The sequence below is a fragment of the Plecotus auritus genome (genome assembly GCF_963455305.1).
Source record: "Plecotus auritus genome assembly, chromosome: 4".
NCBI lineage: Eukaryota > Metazoa > Chordata > Mammalia > Chiroptera > Vespertilionidae > Plecotus > Plecotus auritus.
The window spans coordinates 112713295-112733177 of record NC_137775.1 but is presented as its reverse complement, the minus strand read 5'-3'; the positions used below and the strand labels follow the sequence as shown (position 1 = coordinate 112733177).

At 42.4% G+C, this 19883-nt stretch overlaps 1 protein-coding gene across 1 annotated transcript in view; it reads right to left on the bottom strand.

Moving 5' to 3' along the window:
• FOXP2 (forkhead box P2) overlaps positions 1–1538 on the bottom strand; it is a 751705-nt gene extending 750167 nt beyond the window's left edge. Inside the window, exon 1 of the mRNA XM_080666071.1 lies at positions 1180–1538. The gene's annotated coding sequence lies outside the window, so the exon portion shown is untranslated. The remainder of the gene's footprint in view (positions 1–1179) is intronic.
• Between the last annotated feature and the right edge of the window lie 18345 nt (positions 1539–19883).

Below are 19883 nucleotides of genomic sequence, written 5' to 3'. Positions count from 1 at the left end.
AGCGCAAATACCCACGGCAAGCCGGAGTCCACTCAGAATCTCGCACAGAGGTCGGGGTGTCTGGGCACACTCAGGCCTGCGGGCGGGGAGCAGCGCGCAGGAGACGCACCGGCGGAGCGCGCAGCCTCCTCGAGGGTCCGACTGGCGCGGCGGCCGCACGTGCTGAGCTGCGATCCCCGAGGGGCGTCGGAGGCGCGCTCCACCCGGGTCAGAGTCCACCCCGCGCGCCTGCCTGCAGTCCGCTGGTCCCTGGCCTCCGCGAACTTACACAGGAGCCGACCAAGAAGCCTTCCCTCGCTCGGAAAGGTGTCTGCGCCCCTCCCACATTCCCTCCCAGAAGACCCCGGAGGAGAGATTTCACCCAAAGCCCACCCAGCGCGAGGAGAAGTTTCCGAAACGGAACATAAGTGAGACAAGGGCAGACACAGGTGGCCCGGGTCGTGCTAACCGTGGATTGGGGCGAGAGCGTGATGGGGGCAGCGGTGGAAATGCCCAGCTATCCCAAGCATCACTAGGGACCAGAGTTTCTTCACTCCAGAAACAGGAGTGCCCCTCTCCGCCTCCGGGTCCCAGAGAAGAACTTCAGAAACGTTCGCTGAAGTGAGTGTCCAACTTAGAGACCAGAAGAAGCATGCACTTGCCAATTGAGTAAATAAAGGTCAGCAGTGGGAGCAACAAAGTGTGTGCCTCCAGCCAGCAGATGTTTTTACTGGTGTTTCTACTCGGGGGGTGGGGGAGAGAAGGAGGGAGAGGAGGAGAAAACAAATAATAAAAATAAAAGAGTAAACAAACACATCTGGTATTTCAACATACAATTTCCTCCAGCCGCGGGCCTCTCCCGACCACGTAACATTTTGCATATTCAAAACTAAAAATCACCCGTGAGCCAACAGCAATTTCTCCTCTCTCGACTCCCCCTTCCCGGATTACATCGTAAAATGTGAAAGAATAACAAGTGGTAATATTAAGTTCGGACTGCGACCCAGGCGCCCAGCCCGTGTTTGACGCAAGTCACCCCCGCCCTGCCCGCCGTGCGTGGAGGCTGGGGCGAAAGTTTGCCTCCCTCGCCACGGCGCGAGGAGCGCGGCGCAAAGTCACAGCCTGGCCGGGCATGGAGGAGGCCGGGACAGGGTGGGGTGCGGAGGCGCAGCGCGCCAGAGTTGAGGTGAAGAAACTTACCGGATCAGGGACGCCAGTGCAGCGTCCAGTGAGGTGGCACCCGCGGCCGGCTCGGAGGCAATAGCTCCCAAACAAAACACACGCGCGCGGGTCGCGGCAGCCGCTGCAGCGTGTAGGGAGCGCACCCAGGCGTGGGGAGGCGGGGGAGCAGAGGCAGCCGCTGCGGGCAGGCGCGGCCGCCGCTTAAATAACCGGACCTGCGCTCGCCTGCGGGCGGAGGGTGACTCCCGGCTCCAGCTGGGGCCGTAGGGACCGCGGCGGAGCAGCACGCGCCCGCGTGTCTCGCGCTTTCTCAGAGGCTCGCGCTGTCTGGCGCTGCCGCTCCCCCCACCCGGATCTGTGTGTGTCTGTATGTGTGTGTGTCTCGTGTGCGTGTGTGTGTATGTGTATGTGTGTGTGCGCGCGCGCGCGCTGCCGGGCGCGCGCATCCGTGTTGTTGGCAATGCAAACTGTACACACACTGTGCGGGGGCCGCCTCTCCTCGGACAGACGGGGTGGGGGAAGGGACGCCTTACAGGGTCATAAAGTACTGCTGGACCACTTGTTTGCTTGTGTTTTACTTTGCGTTGTTATTGTTGCTGTTGATCCATAAAGTGGTTTGGAGCAGGCCGGGTAGGAAGCCAGTCGCCTCCATCCGCTCATTTCCCCCGTCCCACAACTTCTTTAATGGAAGGGAAACGCGGCGAAATATTGTTGAAAGTCGCAGTGGAGCCTCCTGGCTGACGTCAGGTCCACCTGCTATGTAAGCAACTAGCTGGAGAACTTGTTTGTTCTGCGCCAGATCTTCCCCCACCCCCACCCTCTCCTCAATCCGGCTCTGCCTCCTCCCTCTAGGCCCAGAAGGCAGTCCAGGAAGGGGGTGGGGAGGAAGGAGAGAACAAAACCGTCTGCTGTATTGGCAAAGCCGAGTTGTGTCTGCTGCTTCTTGGCAGTCCCCAAAGTACGTCCTCTCAGCAGACAGAGCTGCTGGCAAATGAAACTGGGGATTCCGCGTGAAGTGCAGAAAAACTGGAAGGGATCCAAAGCCCTTGGTGGCAGGGAGTTAAAGTACTTGGGAGTTAAGAGAGGGAGACCCCAGCACGCGTTAAAACGCCCATTGGTCTTCTTTTCACAGTCTCTGCCTCTGCGGCCTGGGGTGCCGAGGGGCCAAGGGCCTTTTTCCCTCTTCGTTGTGGTCTAGACTCCTGTCTCATTTGGGCCCAGGAGTTCGCTCGGTTATGATCCCGTGTCACAGGCTTGGGGGCGGAGCTTGAAAAGTGGTCGCTGAGCTGTGACTTTTAGGGTCCCAGGCTTTCGAGATGGGTCCCATCAGTGACTGAGGGGAGCAAAAGTAACCGGAATGAAAGAAGGAACTTCTAGGAGGAACTTCCAGAGCCTGCCCTGCGCTCGCTTCAAAGCCAAGGCGCCAGGTGGGGGATGAACGGACCCAGCCTCCAGCACCTAGGACCCCGAGTCTGTCAGCGGGCCCACGCGGGACCCCGGGGATGACATGGCCCAATGGGGAGCGTGACCCGAGTGGGAAGGGGTGCTCCGCAGCGCTTTTCCCATTTGGGCTCGGGGCAGGCGGTTCCTCCCCCGCTGCCTCCCACCAGCCGCTCCCCGCCTGCGGGTGGCGGGACCCTTCCCCGCGCGTTCCCCGAGCGCCGCAGCCCGAGCCGGGCTCTGCTCGAGGGTCGTCGGGCAGCAGAGCAATCCGAAAGGCGCGGAAACTTTCCTCCGAACAGCTGCGCACAGAGAGGCTGTAGCGAGCAAAAGAAAACCTGGCCCCGCACTTCATCCCGCCAACTTCAACATCTCCGCAGGCAGCAGGGTGTGTGCGGTGGGGGAGGCGGGGGGTGGGGCGGCTGGGGAGACCCGCGAGCTGCACAGACGTCTGCCTTTGAGTCTTTCTTTTCCTCAAAGAGCAGCGCGCCCTTTCTCTAAAGGGCGGGCGCTCTCTCTCTCTCTCTCTCACACACACACACACACACACACACACACACACACACACACACACACGGTGCCCACTCTTCCTTTCAGAGCCCGCAGTGCTCCTGCGGAGGAAGCAGCTCTGGCACCCACATCTGTAAACACGACCTCAAGTTTAGTAGCGAAACCAATTAAGTCAATAAGGCGCGAGGCCGGCCCGGAAAGGCGGCCCCCGCCAGGGAGGAGGGAGGGCGAGCGGGGCTTTGGGACTGCGCTGCCTTCTGTGAGTTTTTAAACTCCAGGCAGTCCTGAAGTGCTCTGCTTACGGATGGTTCTTGCTTTCATAACATTGTCTTTTTCGAAATGCAGGCTGAAGAGTAGGCAAATAATCCGGTTTTTTTTAATTTTTTTTAAAGATGGGAGCGGGGAGACGAGGAGGAAGCAGCCTTTCAAATTAGAAACTGCCAGATTCCAATGGCCCTCCTGAAAAGGTGCCGGTAATTTTATGTTAAGTGATTTGCGTTTATGCTTTACCGGCAAACCTAAATAAAAAGCAGAGTCTCTGAACTGACGTGAAACTATTTTGGAAAAGAGAACAGCAAACGGCGTTGAAATCCTTGGAGAAGCGCAGACCGACTCCCTTTCTTCCCGCAGGGTTTGTGCATAGAAGTAACAGAAGAGTTGCAAGGTCTGCAGAGGCTCTCTCTCCTCGCGGACCCCACTTACTTGCCTTTCTCTTTAAGGTTTCCGAAAAAGTGAGCTGGAAAGCTTTACCACAAAGGAGTCGGGGCCACACCGCTGAGACGTTCAAGTTCTCAGGGAGGGGAAAGGGGGGGAGAGTCCCCAGACTCGGGGGTCGGGGGGAGCGGGTGTGCTGAGCCGTCCACCTTTCGTACACAAAGATGCATTTTGGTGAAATTACCAGCCTCTGACGTGGGTGCAAAAACACATCGTAGTGGGAGGAGCACGTGTTTCGGAATTGACCTTATATCCCAGCCAGACGTCTTTCTAAGCGGGGTGAGCCCGCACCCCCCTCACCCCGTTTAACTTCGCCCCCATTATCTCCTCTTCCCAGACTGCGGTTCCCCGACCACTAAGCCGGCCCGCAGGGCAGACGCCCAGGGAGTTGAGAAGGCTTGTCTCGCCAGGAGCCACTGCCCTGGGCGCCTGGCCCGCAGCCAATGGGCTGGGCCCGGGTTCGAGAGGTGAAAGTTCAGGCCCGGGGCTCGCCCCTCGCCCCCGTCTCCCGTCGCCTCCCGCCCAGCCCCCACCCCCAGCCACACTGCGGACACCGCCTGGCTCCTAGGGGCTGCCAAGCTGGCACGTAGTTTGTTGATGGGTGGTCATAAAATATATTTATTTGCAATTCCTTGAACTCGCCCACCACCCCCGCCTCCGCCAGGCCCGGAACACTGCGGGCTTTGTTCCCCTCGCGGCTGCGGGGCCCGCCTGGGTTTAGCGCTCGGTGCTAACACACTTCCCCCAAAAGTTCAAGGAGAAGAATAGGAAAACCGGGTTTCCGCCGCGGAGGGAAACGCGGAGAGGACAAACAGCGGAGGAATGGCTCTTGTACCAGCGACCTGCCAGCCCACTGGATCACAGCAGCTGGAAAGGAAACACGGAGCATCAGAATCGGAGGGACAGACAAATTCCGCTCTGTGGTCCCGCGCAGGGTCGCGGTCGCAGCCCCAGGCGTCCCCGCAGCACGTGGGTCTGCAAAGTCCTTGGAAGAGGCTCCAGGGGGAAGATAAACGGAGCCACTGTGTAATCAGTTGAGTTTCGCCAAGTGGCCCTCGAAGTTCTCTCACAGAAATTTATTTGATTTAAAGATTAGATGAAACCGCAAATGAACAAATTCCTAGCCACTGCTCTGTGAAGGGCCAGGGGAAGGGGACATTCGTTTGAGATGGTCTCTGCCAGGGCATCTTGCGCGAAATAAGCCGCCCCAAATGAGATGAACTAAGACCAGGATGAAGAAAAGCAATTTATGTGGGTGACACGTTAGAAATTTCGGCGGAATGCCTCTTGGAGTGAACCTATTGAGTCTTTAGGTGTTTGTTATAAAAATATTATTATTCACACATTTAGGTGTGTTTTCTCCAAAACTTTCAATTAAACAATAAGCACATTTTTCTTGTTCAGAGCCTTTTTATTGGTGTAATTGTGACTCAGACTTAAAATTTATCTACCTAGGGGAAGAGATCACTGGGAGAGTGGGTGATTTTTTTTTTAAATTATATTTTGTTCTGTTAGAGATACCAGCTTCAAAAAGCTTCAAATAGCCTATAACAAAAGTCTTCTTTAAATGCAAGGTAAAATATGCTTTCCTTTCGCATAGAAGAACTGGGCATATATCAGGTTTCTATTTTCCAGGTCCACATCAGTTTTCTGAAGATGAGCAAATAAATAGGCTCCTTTTAAACATTCCCCTCTCCTCCCAGACGCATCTTAGGAAAAAGAAAAGTCTAGTTTCACTGGAGTCAAATCAAGGGTAATCTATGTTACCATGACAAATCGAATGTAGAGGTTGCAAAATTGGTGGAGTTACACCACCATCTGTCGTTAAGCTTCGGGACTACAAAACTTGGGACTTAACAATAAATCTTAATGAGCTTTCTTAACTTTTTTTTTTTAATCACAAGCTATATTTTTCCTTTGTATTTTTATAACATACACCCTAGATCTACCTGGACCCCGAAGCGTGTGTGTGTGTGTGTGTGTGTGTGTGTGTGTGTGTGTGTTTTCATAAATCCTTGCTTCCACCTAGGTTCTCTAGTCTTCTCTCTAAATAAATAAATACCCCACATCTGCCAACCAGCAGATAACAACCATTTCAGATCAACTGTGGGGCTACAGATTTCCATCCCCCACACTCCCTGCGTGCCCTTGCTTCTAGTAGGCTGCTGATAGGAAACATCAAGCCTCAACTATAGAGCCACCCGTGTTCTGGAGTAAATAGTAGACTCTTAATTCTTTCTTGAATTGTATCCTAGTTCTTTGCTAGCATATCTAATGTTGAAACTAGATATCTCTGCTAAGAGGTTAGCTGAGAGTGTCTTAAAAATGGATTAAAAGGCAGTTATATCAGGTTCCAGTGATGGTTGATCTTGCTGCAGAGACAAACATCAATTGCTCTGGGAAAGAATCTTGCTAAGAAAGAGTTTTAACCAAATTAATATGGAAAAAGGACAACTACTAGATAAAGAATTCCAATACTGACTCAAAAGCCTTCATCAAACAAAGAAGACTTCACTTTTCACAGAGCACTCCAATTGCACAGTATTTATATCAGATCTAAATTTTAAGGACCTAAAAATATCTCACTATATATATTGTTGCACCCCTTTTTGTGTTATGGACTTGGTTTCAAAATTTCTATTTTCCATAAAATAATTAAAATAAAATGTGACACCTTGTTTATGTGGGTAAGGCACTCACTAGAAATAAGTTGAACATACTAAATTGTCTTTGTTTGACCAGCTTTGATTCACACAAAGACAATTTCATATGCTTCAGATGGATAGAACCAAGATTTTTCTGAAATGTAGTCTATCTCTATAACAGTAAGCATAGTCAATTGTCCAATCTTTGATATGTACTTCCTGCCACATTCATTCAAATATGTTGAATTTCCTGATGCAAGAGCCCTTTCCTTGTTGATGTTTCCACCAGTAAATTAGTCTTAAGTTTGTATGTCTCTGAGTTATTATGAAATTTTGGAGCTGAAGAAAACTTTAAGAAATTTTAATCCAAAATATTTAAAAATCATAAAGCAAAGGTCCAGAGTTGAAAGCAAGATGACATAGTTAGTTATAAAACTCTGATCATTATTATTGAATTATTTCATATTTCTAAACATAAAATAATCTTTCTTCCTCTTATTTCACAAAAGGCATTTTTGCCCCCTCCCCACCTAATCTATTTGAATTATCTTCACATTCATCAAAACTGATATGGCTCAGTGGTGGCAATACCTTTGGATGTCAGTACAATATTGAAGATGGTTAACTGTCATGTCCATTGTAATACACAGGAATAAAAATGTCTGGTGACTTATTTCTCTTGAAACTCAATTAGAGCCTACAATATTTCTTCAATAATGTAAAGAGGTTCATCACTGTTGATTACAAGTGTTCATTATAGAAATACTGATGGCAAGAGGTGCTAACACAAACCACAGTTTATGATGTTTTTCAAGGTTAATCTTCAGGGACTTTGGGGGTGAAATCCGTAATCTCAACAGCTGCTTGCCTTCACTACACTCTTAAGAAATAAAGGCTAACACAAAGCAATGAGACAAAATATAACACTAAATTTTTTAAGCTACAAACAAACAGAAGTCTATTAACATCCTGCATCAGTGTAGATTTTTATTTTGATTTACTAACCATATGGCTCCTGTAACCATAGCAGTTTACCCAAACAAGTGGTTAATTATAACAAATCATATGAGTTCAGTCATTTGCCCTCTTCTTCTTTCCCTTCTGCTCTTCCCCCTTCATTGTATTGTCCTTTTGTATCTCTTCCTCCTCTTTTTCCTCCCTTTGCCATGATCTTGTCACCACCCTCACAATGACAAGTTCCAAAATTTCCCACAGATATTTCTCTTCTAGGCTCCAAATCTGTTTATTCAATTGCTTATTGATAGCACTAACTGAAATGTGAGAATGCACCCTCTTTCCTCCTTATGCCACCTGGTTATGGTTAATAATGCCTTAATCCACAGTTTCTAAAGCCAAAAAGATCCAAGTCATTAAGTGCTACCTCCTTCACCTTCTTACATCCAAGCAGCATTAGGTTTTATTCCTATTTAAAGCAAATTGTGACCTATTTCATTGTCCTATTCTATCTACATGGTTGTTACCTTACTTCAAGCCTTCATCATTTCTTTTGTGGTCATTCTGGATAACCTTCCATCACTTCCCTTATTTTTAGTTTTCTCTTTGTTCCTGTTCATCTTTCTCACTGCTTTCTAAAACACATCACTTACAATTAGGCCCAGCTTTCCTGTAGCTGATGGAGTTGAATGTTAAGTTCTCTAGTCTGATTCAGCAAATTTGTCTAGCAAATATGAGATATTGAATGTCAGTACAGTATCAAAGATGGTTATAATTTAGAATGAATGAAATGGATGAATGATATGCCCCAGGCAAACATATTTTACATCTTAAATATATTGGGTCATAACGTTGTCAGATATATTTTTAGCTGTGTATCATTTTTCAGCAAATCTTTAAGTGTACTTTGCTACCCAATCATCTGGCTAAAATAGTTGTAACTGAAGATGTTCATTACTTTTCTTTTCATATGAAAGAACTCAGCAAATAGATATAAAAGTATATCAATTTGGCATTCAAATTCCCAACTGCAACTTAAAAACATATTTTTATTTATTTTTAGAGAGAGGAAGGGAGAGGGAAAGAGAGAAACATCACTGTAAAAGTGAAATATTGATTGGCTGCCTCCTGCATGGCCCGACCTTAAGGAGGATCAAGCCCACAACCCAGGCATGTGCACAGAACTATGGGAATTGAATCAGCAATTCTTCAGTGTGAAGAACTACACCCAACTAACTGAGCCACATCAGCCAAGGCCCAACTGCATTTTTTTAATGGCTCAACAAATATGTATACACTGCATACTGTGGTAGGTATTCCAAGATTAAAGATATAACATTAGGTCCCTTCCCAGAACTTACATTCAAGTGAGATATATAAGACATTGTAAGTGCATTATTTCAATAAAACATGAATTTCAATATATCATAAGATAGAGGAATATCCAGGATACAGTGAGACTAGAGGAAAATATTTAAGGCTAAAGCAAGTAACATAGCCCTATATTTTTGTTGTGATGATAACTTTAAAAATAAATCTAAAAATACATCTTTTAATTAAAAATGTATAATTCACAAACTAGCAGCCTCATAAAACTTAATCTTTGGTCAAAAGCACAATTTTGTGGTAAAAACAAGTTACACAGCAATAGATAAATAATAGAAAGATAATAACCCTAGCTAGGCTAGTGTTGCCCAGTGGATGAGTATCAACGCATGAACCAGGAGGTCTTGATTGGATTCCACATGCCCAGCTTGAGGGCTCCATCGCCAGTAGGGGGCATGTAGGAGACAGCTGATCTATGGTTCTCTTTCATCATTGATGTTTCTATCTCTCCTTCTCCTTTTCTGAAATCAATAAAAAAAACCACATTTTTTAAAAAGATAATAAAAAGATTATATTTCAGTAGTAGAATTTCGGGGTTTCTTTTTCCTCTTCGATTTTAATATTTTCAAATTATTTGCAATGAAAATTTATTACTTTATAATTGGGAAAAAAAGAAAATAACTATTTCAAAATAGTACCCTAAAGTGCCTTTTAGAATTGCTGTAAATTTAGTACCCATGATCAACATTCTCTAACAAAACACAATTTATCTCAAGCATAATTTAAAGCTACATTTCAAATTTACTTTTTATTTTATTTATTGAATAGAGTGATATTCTAAATTTTGTTAATACAAATAAGCAGCATATCCACATATGATAAGTACACTTTATGAATTAGCATGGTATCTGAACACCATTTACAACATTTTTATTTTTAGGCAACTCACTTACAACACAATCTACTTTAACTTGTCATCTTTCTGTATATGCCAATAAAAAAATCATATAGGTAAAAGGCCTTTTAGTTTTTGACTATATTGAACAGGATAACTATTAATTATTTTCAGTCTTATTCTAGGTACATGAATAAAAACAATCTGTGAACTGAAAAAGTATTACTAGATTCTCACTTCATATTTAATCATAAGAAACAACTATTGTCTCTTGAGGTTTTCCTAATTAGGTTATAACACAGTTACAGTAGTTGAGTAGAAAAAGTCAAAGCAAGTTCTAAATTAGTTTAAGAAAAATTAACAAGTCAATAAATATGTTTTTATTGAATCACATTTACCATGCTGAGACAAATGGATTGCCTATTCTGTTAATAATTGTGCCTCTGTCCTCATATTATAAAAATCCAAAATAACAATTTTATGCTCAGTTGACTTCTTAAAATATTTGTCATGAAAAACCATAAAAAGCCATTTTGGGATCCTGATAATATTTTTTATATAATAAATTTTCATAATATCTGGATTGCCTTGTAAGTTAAACAAATTGGTAACTTAAAATAGTACTTAAAATAATTTTTAATTTTCACAACATATGAATATGTAAATGTGGGTATATTAATTATCTAGTCGTTTTGATATTATTAAGTAACTATAAACACCAAGTACATCATTGAGTTTATTTTAGGAAACTATTATACGGAATATTATTATTGTGTTCATGATCATAAATAAATATGGTTCCTTCATAAGAATATATCATATGTATTAGACAGATACATTTCTGCTAAAGCAAGATTTCATTTCCCTTTCCAAAGGTTCTCACATTTTCTGACTTGTTTTTTGAAGTTAAAAAGTCTTTTCATTACTTATATGATCCTTTGTCCATTTTGTTATTGATTCTTCTTCCATAACAATACTCCTTTTCACCTCATCACTAAATTCTGTGAATCAGGATCAAAGACAAAGAGGTCTGAACTGGTGAAATGAATGTATGATATTCTAACCAATTGAAGAAAACTTATTGATAGCTTTTCAAATAACTAGGTCATAAGGATCATAAATCATAAAGTATTTGTGCTAGAAAAAAACGTATATTTATTAAGCAAAAATCCATGCAACCAAATTCAGGTAATTTATTATTAGATAAGAGATATGAACACTCTATGTTGGGATATAATAATATTGGGGGAAAAACACTCTAAAATGAATCACTGAAGGCAATTTGACATCTAAAATATGGTAGTAAGATGAGCTCTACCTCGCAGGCTTTAGCACAAAAATGTGGTGAGCAAATGTAAGACTTTCAAAGGAAAGGAACTTCATACAGCTGTTTGACTGTGAGAATTAGATAACTTGCAGTCATAAAATATAGACCCTTTTATTTCCTGAATTCAACTTGGTTCAATTTCAGCAAATATTTATGGAGTTCACATTATTTGCCTGTCAATATTTAATATCTTAGACTCATAATCTTTAGGTTAGATGGAGCTTAGAGGTCACCTAATCCAAGATTCTTCCCAAAGAAGGAATTTGGGTATGGATTTTTGTTATGAAGTGGTATTTCATGGAGTCTCTTCATTAAAAGTTCTGAGGAAACAGAGTCAGAGGTGGCTGGCTATCCAAGTGCTTTCTGCAAATTCTTGCATTTCACAATAAATGTCTTCAGTGCTTTTCCTGAGTGCAGTTGAACAGTTTACTTCTGGAAATTTGTAGCCTAAACTGAAGCTGGGCATACTTATTTCTTGGAAGATTTTCCTTCCTGCTCCCCTACCCTGTACCCCTCACCCAGGCAAACCTAGCTTCCCTTCTGTCAGCTTCATAAAGGTTTACTTTTTCCTAAAGGTTTATACTAGAGTTGATTGTTGATCCCTCTAGAATACATTCTTGGGTCAAAATTCACTTAGGTGACCTTGCTCTTGCATTGCTTCCTCATTATTGGCTTTGTATATCGCATAGAATATATCCTAGGTTGGCAAAGATCCTTAACTTTATGTTGATTATCTGAGGGCAGTCCTTAGTTCTACCATAATCAAGTTCATCAAGGATTTTTTGATGCCCCAGGAAGATTCCTCTAATGTCAAAAGCTGACTCAGCTGGGAGAGAAAACATGCGTTGAGCACTGTTGTTGGAACAGCCCAACTTATCCTGTTCTCTTTTACAGTGGAACCTCAGGGAGTGTTTCCTTGAGAATATCCTGGGCTGCAGAAGAGTAGGCCTTTGCAATGGGCACTTAAGTTTTGTTATCTTGCTCATTCTAAAGCAGTGTCTATTTATTTTTTATTTTTTTGATGTAACTCCATGCTGATTTCCGAAGAGACCCAAAACACTAATTCGAAAGAATATATGAGCCCCTATGTTCACTGCAGCAGTTATTTACAACTAGAGGCAGGGTACATGAATTCGTGCACCAGTGGGGTCCCTCAGCCTGGCCTGTGGGATCGGGCTGAAACCGGCTCTCCGACATCCCCTGAGGGGTCCTGGATTGCGAGAGGGCACAGGCCAGACCGAGAAACCCCACCAGTGCACACTTGGGGCCAGGGAAAGACGTGGGAGGTTGACCAGCTGGGGAGGGACTGCGGGTGGGCTCAGGGCATGTCCGGCCCATCTCGCTCTGTCCCGATCAGCCAGACCCCAGCAGCAAGCTAACCTATTGGTAGAAGCATCTGCCCCCTGGTGGTCAGTGCGCATCATAGCAACTGGTCAACCGGTCAGCTGTCTGCCCCATGGTGGTCAGTGTACATTATAGCGAGCAGTTGAGTGGCCTTAGCATATCATTAGCATATTACACTTTGATTGGTTGAATGGACAACTGGATGACTGGACACTTAGCATATTAAGCTTTTGTTATATAGAATAACCAAGATTTGAAAGCAGCCCAATTGCCCATCATTAGATGAGTGGATAAAAAAGCTATGGTATATTTACACATACATCTTTGGAATACTACTCAGCCATAAAACAAATAGACAAAAAGAAAACCTTACCCTTTGCAATAGCATGGATGGACTTGGAGAGTAATATGCTAAGTGAAATAAACCAGTAAGAGAAAGACAAGTACTGTATGACTTCATTTATGTGTAGAATCTAAAGAACAGAATGAGCTAGCAAACAAGACTCATGGGTACAAAGAATAGACTGACAGCTGTCAGAGGGGAGGGAGTTGTGGCTGGGTGAGAAGGGTGAAGAGATTAAGCAAGGAAAAAAGGAAAGACTCATGGACACAGAAAACAGTATGGTAATTATCAGAGGGAAGGGGGTTGTTGGAGGTAAAGGAGGCAAAGGGGGGATAAATGGTGATGGAAGGGACTTGACTTGGGGTAAATACACAATACATATCACAAATGATGTATTATTGAATTATACACCTGAAACCTGTATAATTTTATTAATCAATGTCACCCCAATAAATTCAATTAAAAAAGCAGTGGCTTTTTCTAACGCACTCACTGGCAAGAGCATATCTTCTTGAGGTGTATATATAGGAAATCAGTTACTCTTGTTTCTCCACATATACCTTATCATTAAGCATAAAATGAGTTCTAAGGGGCTTATAAGAAAATTTGGTGGGGTAGGCTCAGTTAAAAGTGTTTTAGTTGAATCCTCTCTTTATCACTCATAATCATTAAAACAGAATAGCTGCCAATATATTTTGCCAACTATAAACTTTGATTTTTAAAATACTGACTGAGAAAAGCATGTAAAAAGAGAGATGATTGAACATATTAATTCTTAAACACTGCTTTCTAAATAATAAAAATAGGAACAAAAAATTCACCATGAGAAATGGTTCACCTCAATTAGAGAGATTTTTGAGATTATCTTATATTTGGTATAAAGAATTTACTGAAAAATATCAATCAATTGATTTTATGTTGCAATTTAAAAAACCACAAAAGTGTATTACTCATATTTTTAAATTTGTCTTCTATGTATTCTGACATTTTTCTATATTAAAAATAAATCTATTTTCAGTTTTTGATTATTGATTCTGGTTTTGATAGATTTCTGCATGTCTAATTCATTGATGTTTAAATAGTAACAGATAATTTTGGTAATACTAATTTAAAGTAACCTGGTTACTTATTAGGTTAGTCCTTTTAGGCTGGGTTTAAATTTTTTCATTTATTTACCAAGGAGATATTTGAAGGCAATCAGGCAAACTAGAAAAGAGAACTAATACTTGGACAGAAACATCCATATAAAATAAAATGATAATTTCTTACACTACAAATAAATTTGTACTTGACTTTATCAAAACTTCAAAGACCTCTTTGCTCTGCAAATGAGCCCATTTTTTTAAAAAAAAAGAATGAAAAGACAAGGGAATTGGAGAAAACCACATATGTGAAAAAGATTTGTATATAAAGTACTCTAAAAACTTAAGAGTAAAGAAAGAAAACACTTTAATTAGAAAATTGGCAAAAGACATGGGAGACATTTTATCAAAGACAATATACAGATGGCAAATAGCATATGGAAAAATGTTTAACATCACTAGCTATTACACATCTGTTAGAACTGATAAAATAAAAAACAGTGGCAATGTCAAATGCTGGCAAGGATGTGGTAAAACTGGATCTCTCATACATTGCTGGTGGGAATGTAAAATGGTGCAGCCACCCTGGAAAATAGTGTGGCAGTTTCTTTAAAAACTAAGTATACACTTATCATACAACCCAATGTTCCCAGCAGCTTTATCTGTAACATCCACAAACTTAAAGAAACCATATTATCCATCAATAACTGAATGGTTAAACATATTGTGTTACATGCATACTGTGGAAAACATGGAATAAAAAGGAACGAACTGGGGAGAAACCAAGATGGAGGCATAGGTAAGCACCTAAACTGCTGCCACGCACAACAATTTCAAAACTACAACTAAAAGACAGAACGGACTCCAGAACCACAGGAAAGCTGGCTGAGTGAAAATTCTACAACTAGAAGGAAAGAGAAAAGCTCACAGAGAATTGGAGGTACGGCAAAGGGTCTTTGTGCTCACAGAGAGGAAGGGCGGCTGAGAGCCTGGCTGACTTTCTCTGGCGGGAGGGGAAGGAAGCCCCCGACCACACTGAACCCCAATTCTGACTGCACTGAACCCCAGTCCCGGGCGAAACCCCGTGGACCCAGGCACATTCAGGGGGAGTCTGGACTGTCAGGTAGAGAGAAAGGCACCCGGAGACTCGGAGACCCGGGGGAGACCCAGGGGAGCCCCGGCAGGCAGGGTTCTGGAGGCACGCGTGCCAGTGTGCACAAAGGCTGTGGAGGTTGCCACAGGCTTTCCCTAGCAGAAGGGAGTCCGAAGCTCCTGACTGCACTGAACCCCAATTCCGACTGCACTGAACCCCAGTTCCAGGCGAGCCACTGGGGACCCACGCTCTTGTGGGGGGAAACTGGACTCTCGGGCGGAGACTCGGGAGCCAGGGAAGGCAGAGGTCTGCAGGCATGCGCATGCCAATGCGCACAAAGGCTGCGGAGGTTGCCACAGGCTTTCCCTAGTGGAAGGGAGTCAGAAGCTCCTGACTGCACTGAGCCCCAGTTCCAGGCGAGCCCCTGGGGACCCACGCTCTTGTGGGGGGAATCTGGATTCTCGGGCGGAGACTAGGGAGCCGGGAAAGGCAGAGGTCTGCAGGCGCACACGTGCGCAAGGGCAAGGCTGACTGGAAGCCAAGACTGTCTGCTCTGTCCTGAGACTCCACCCCATCCAAGCTGAGCACAGAGTCTATTGCAACTTGGCAAGTCTAATCCTATAAGGCTGTCTCCAGCACCGAACTTCTCCCAGCATAGACACAGCTGATCCTTACAGCCAACTGGCCTGGAGGTCAATTCCTCCCTGTGATACCAACAACAATCAAGACTTAACTACAACAAGGCTGTACACACAGTCCACAAAGGGGTGCACCAAGAGTGTCCATCTCAGGTTAACTGGGGAGGCTGACCCACTGGGCCATATAGGAAACCTAGCACACAAATCTACCCTACCATCTCAGGGAATCAATGAAAATGCAGCGTCAAAGAAACAGATCACAAACGAAAGAAATGGAGGAAAACAAATGACTGGATATAGAATTCAAAACCACCGTTATAAGGCTTTTCAAGAATATCCTAGAAAAGGCCAATAAATATAACGAGACCCTCGAAGATATGAAAAAGGACCAACTAGAAATTAAACATACACTGACTGAAATAAAAAATATTATACAGAGACCCAACAACAGACTAGAGGAACACAAGAATCAAGTCAAAGAATTGAAATACAAAGAAGCAAAAAACACTTAACCGAAAAAGCAAAAAGAAAAAAAAATCCAAAAAGTTGAAGATAGTGTAAGAAGACTCTGGGACAACTTCAAGCATACCAACATCAGAATTATGGGGGTGCCAGAAGAAGAGAGATAGCAAGATACTGAAAACCTATTTGAAGAAATAATGACCGAAAACTTCCCCCACTTGGTGAAAGAAATAGATTTACAAGTCCAGGAAGCGCACAGAACCCCAAACAAAAGGAATCCAAAGAGGACCACATCATAATTAAGATGCCAAGAGCAAAAGACAGAGAGAGAATCTTAAAAGCAGCAAGAGAAAAACAGTTAATTACCTACAAGGGTGCACCCATACGATTGTCAGCTGATTTTTCAACAGAAACTATGCAGGCCAGACGGGAGTGGCAAGAAATTTTCAAAGTGATGAATAGCAAGAACCTACAACCAAGATTACTCTACCCAGCAAAGCTATCATTCAGAATTGAAGGGCAGATAAAGAGCTTCACAGATAAGAAAAAGCTAAAGGAGTTCATCACCACCAAACCAGTATTATATGAAATGCTGAAAGGTATTCTTAAAGAAGAGGAAGAAGAAAAAAGTAAAGATAAAAATTATGAGCAACAAATACATATCTATCAACAAGTGAACCTAAAAATCAAGTGAATTAAAAACCTGAGGAACAGAATAATCTGGTGAATATAATAGAATCAGGGGCATAGAAAGGGAGTGGACTGATAATTCTCAGGGGAAAAGGGGTATGGGGGGGTTCAGAAAGAGACTGGACAAAAATCATACACCCATGGATGAGGACAGTGGGGGGGAGGTAAGGGCAGAAGGTGGGGTGGGAACCGGTTGGAGGGGAGCTATGGGGGGGAAAAGGAGAAACAATTGTAATAATCTGAATAAAGATTTATTTAAAATAAATAAATAAATAAATAAATAAATATATAAATAAATGGAATGAACTATTTTTTTATGATTAAAAAATTTCTCTTTATTTTATTTTATTTCATTTTATTTTGTTTAAGGTATTACAAATAGTAGTACATATGTCTCCCCCCCACACACTAAACTCCCCCAGGTCTCCCCTACCCCCCGGCACTTGCCCTAGTCCCCCCGCCCCCAGTGCCTTGCATCTGTTGGTTGTGCTTACATGCATGCATACAAGTCCTTAGGTTGATATCTTACCACCCCAAACCTACCCTGCCTTCATGCTGTAGTTTGACAGTCTGTTCGATGTTTCTTTGCCTCTGTCTATTTTTCTTCAAGAGTTTGTAATGTTCTTTATTATCCATAAATGAGTGAGATCATGTGGTATTTGTCTTTCACTGACTGGCTTATTTCACTTAGCATAATGCTCTCCAGATCCATCCATGCTGTTGCAAATGGTAAGAATTCCGTCTTTTTACAGCAGCACAGTATTCCATTGTGTAGATGTACCACAGTTTTCTAATCCATTCATCTGCTGATGGGCATTTAGGCTGTTTCCAAATCTTAGCGATTGTAAATTGTGCTGCTATGAACATAGGGGTGCATATATCCTTTCTGATTGGTGTTTCTGTTTTCTTGGGATATATTCCTAGAAGTGGTATTACTGGGTCAAATGGCAGTTCCATTTTTAATTTTTTGAGGAAACGCCATACTGTTTTCTACAGTGGCTGCACCAGTCTGCATTCCCACCAGCAGTGCACGAGGGTTCCTTTTTCTCCACATCCTCTTCAGCACTTGTCGTTTGTTGATTTGTTGATGATAGCCATTCTGACTGGTATGAAATGGTATCTCATTGTTGTTTTGATTTGCATCTCTTGGATGATTAGTGACTTTGAGCATATGTCTCTTGGGTTTCTGAATGTCCTCTTTTGAAAAGTGTCTATTTAGGTCCTTTGCCCATTTTTTGATTGGATTGTTCATCTTCCTTTGGTTAAGTTGTATGAGTTCCTTGTAAATGTTGGAGATTAAACCCTTATGGGAGATAACATTGGCAAATATGTTCTCCCATGCAGTGGGCTTTCTTGTTTTGTTGATGGTTTCTTTTGCTGTGCAGAAGCTTTTTATTTTGATGTAGTCCCATTTGTTTATTTTCTCTTTAGTTTCCATTACCCTAGGAGCTGTATCAGTAAAGATATTGCTATGACAAATGTCTGCTATTTTGGTGCCTATGGCTTCTTCTAAGATTTTTATGGTTTCCCATCTTATGTTTAAGTCCTTTATCCATTTGGAGTTTATTTTTGTGTATCGTGTAAGTTGGTGGTCTAGTTTCATTTTTTTTTTTTTTTGCAAGTATCTGCCCAGTTTTCCCAACACCATTTATTGAAGAGACTGTCTTGTCTCCATGGTATGCTCTTGCTTCCTTTGTCAAATATTAATTGAGCATACTGGCTTGTGTCAATTTCTGAGTTCTCTGTTGTGTTCCACTGGTCTATATATCTGTTCTTGTGCCAGTACCAGGCAGTTTTGAGAACAGTGGCTTTGTAGTATAGCTTGATATCTGGTATTGTGATTGCTCCAACATTGTTCTTTCTCAAGATTGCTGCAACTATTCAAGGTCTTTTTTTATTCCAGATGAATTTTTGGAGAATTTCTTCTAGGTCTTGGAAGTATGCCATTGGTATGTTAATGGGGATTGCATTGAATTTATAGATTGCTTTGGGTAGTATGGACATTTTTATGATGTTGATTCTACCAATCCATGAACATGGTATATTCTTTCATTTGTTCATGTCTTCCTCTATCTCTTTTCTTAGTGTCCTGAAATTTTCTGACTACAGGTCCTTTGACTCCTTGGTTAAGTTTATTCTTAGGTATCTTAATTTTTTTGTTGCAATGGTAAATGGGATTGCTTTTTTAATTTCTCTTTCTGTGAGTTGATCATTGGTATATAGAAAAGCCATGGACTTCTGGGAGTTAATTGTATATCCTGCTACATTGAGAAATTCATTTATTAAGTCTAGTAGTTTTTTCATGGAGTCTTTGGGGTTTTCTATGTACAGTATCATGTTATCTGCAAATAAGGACAGTTTTACTTCTTCTTTTCCAATTTGGATGCCTTTTATTTCTTCTTCTTATCTGATCACAATGGCTAGTACTTCCAGTACTATGTAGAACAGGAATGGTGAGAGTGGGTATCCCTGTCTTGTTCCTGTTCTTAGGGGAAAAGGTTTTAATTTTTGCCCATTGAGTATGATGTTGGCAGTGGGTTTGTCATATATGGCTTTTATTATGTTGAGGTATGATCCTTCTATTCCCACCTTGCTGAGAGTTTTTATCAAGAAACGGTGTTGGATTTTGTCAAATGCTTTTTCTGTATCAATGGATATGATTCTATGGTTTTTATCTCTCAGTTCGTTTATGTGATGCATAACATTTATGGATTTTTGGATGTTGTACCATCCTTGCATCCCCGGAATAAATCCCACTTGGTCATGGTGTATGATCTTTCTAATGTAATGCTGGATTCAATTTGCTAGAATTTTGTTGAGGATTTTGGCATCTATGTTCATGAGGGATATTGGCCTATAATTCTCTTTCTTTGTATTGTCTTTATCTGGTTTAGGGATTAGGGTTATGCTGGATTCTTAGAAAGAGCTTGGAAGTGCTCCTTCCTCTTGAATTTTTTAGAATAGTCTGAGGAAGATAGGTTTTATTTCTTTTTTGAATGTTTTATAAAACTCCCTTGTGAAGCAGTCTGGTCGAGGGCTTTTGTTTGTTGGAAGTTTTTTTTTTTAATTATTGCTTCAATTTCCTCCATAGTTATCAGCTTATTCAGATTTTTTTTATTCCTCCTGGTTGAGTTTTGCAAGGTCGTATTTTTTTAGGAATATGTCCATTTCTTCTAGGTTGACCAGCTTGTTGGAGTAGAGTTGCTCATAGTATTTTTTAATGATTATATGTATTTCTGTGGGGTCTGCTGTTATTTCA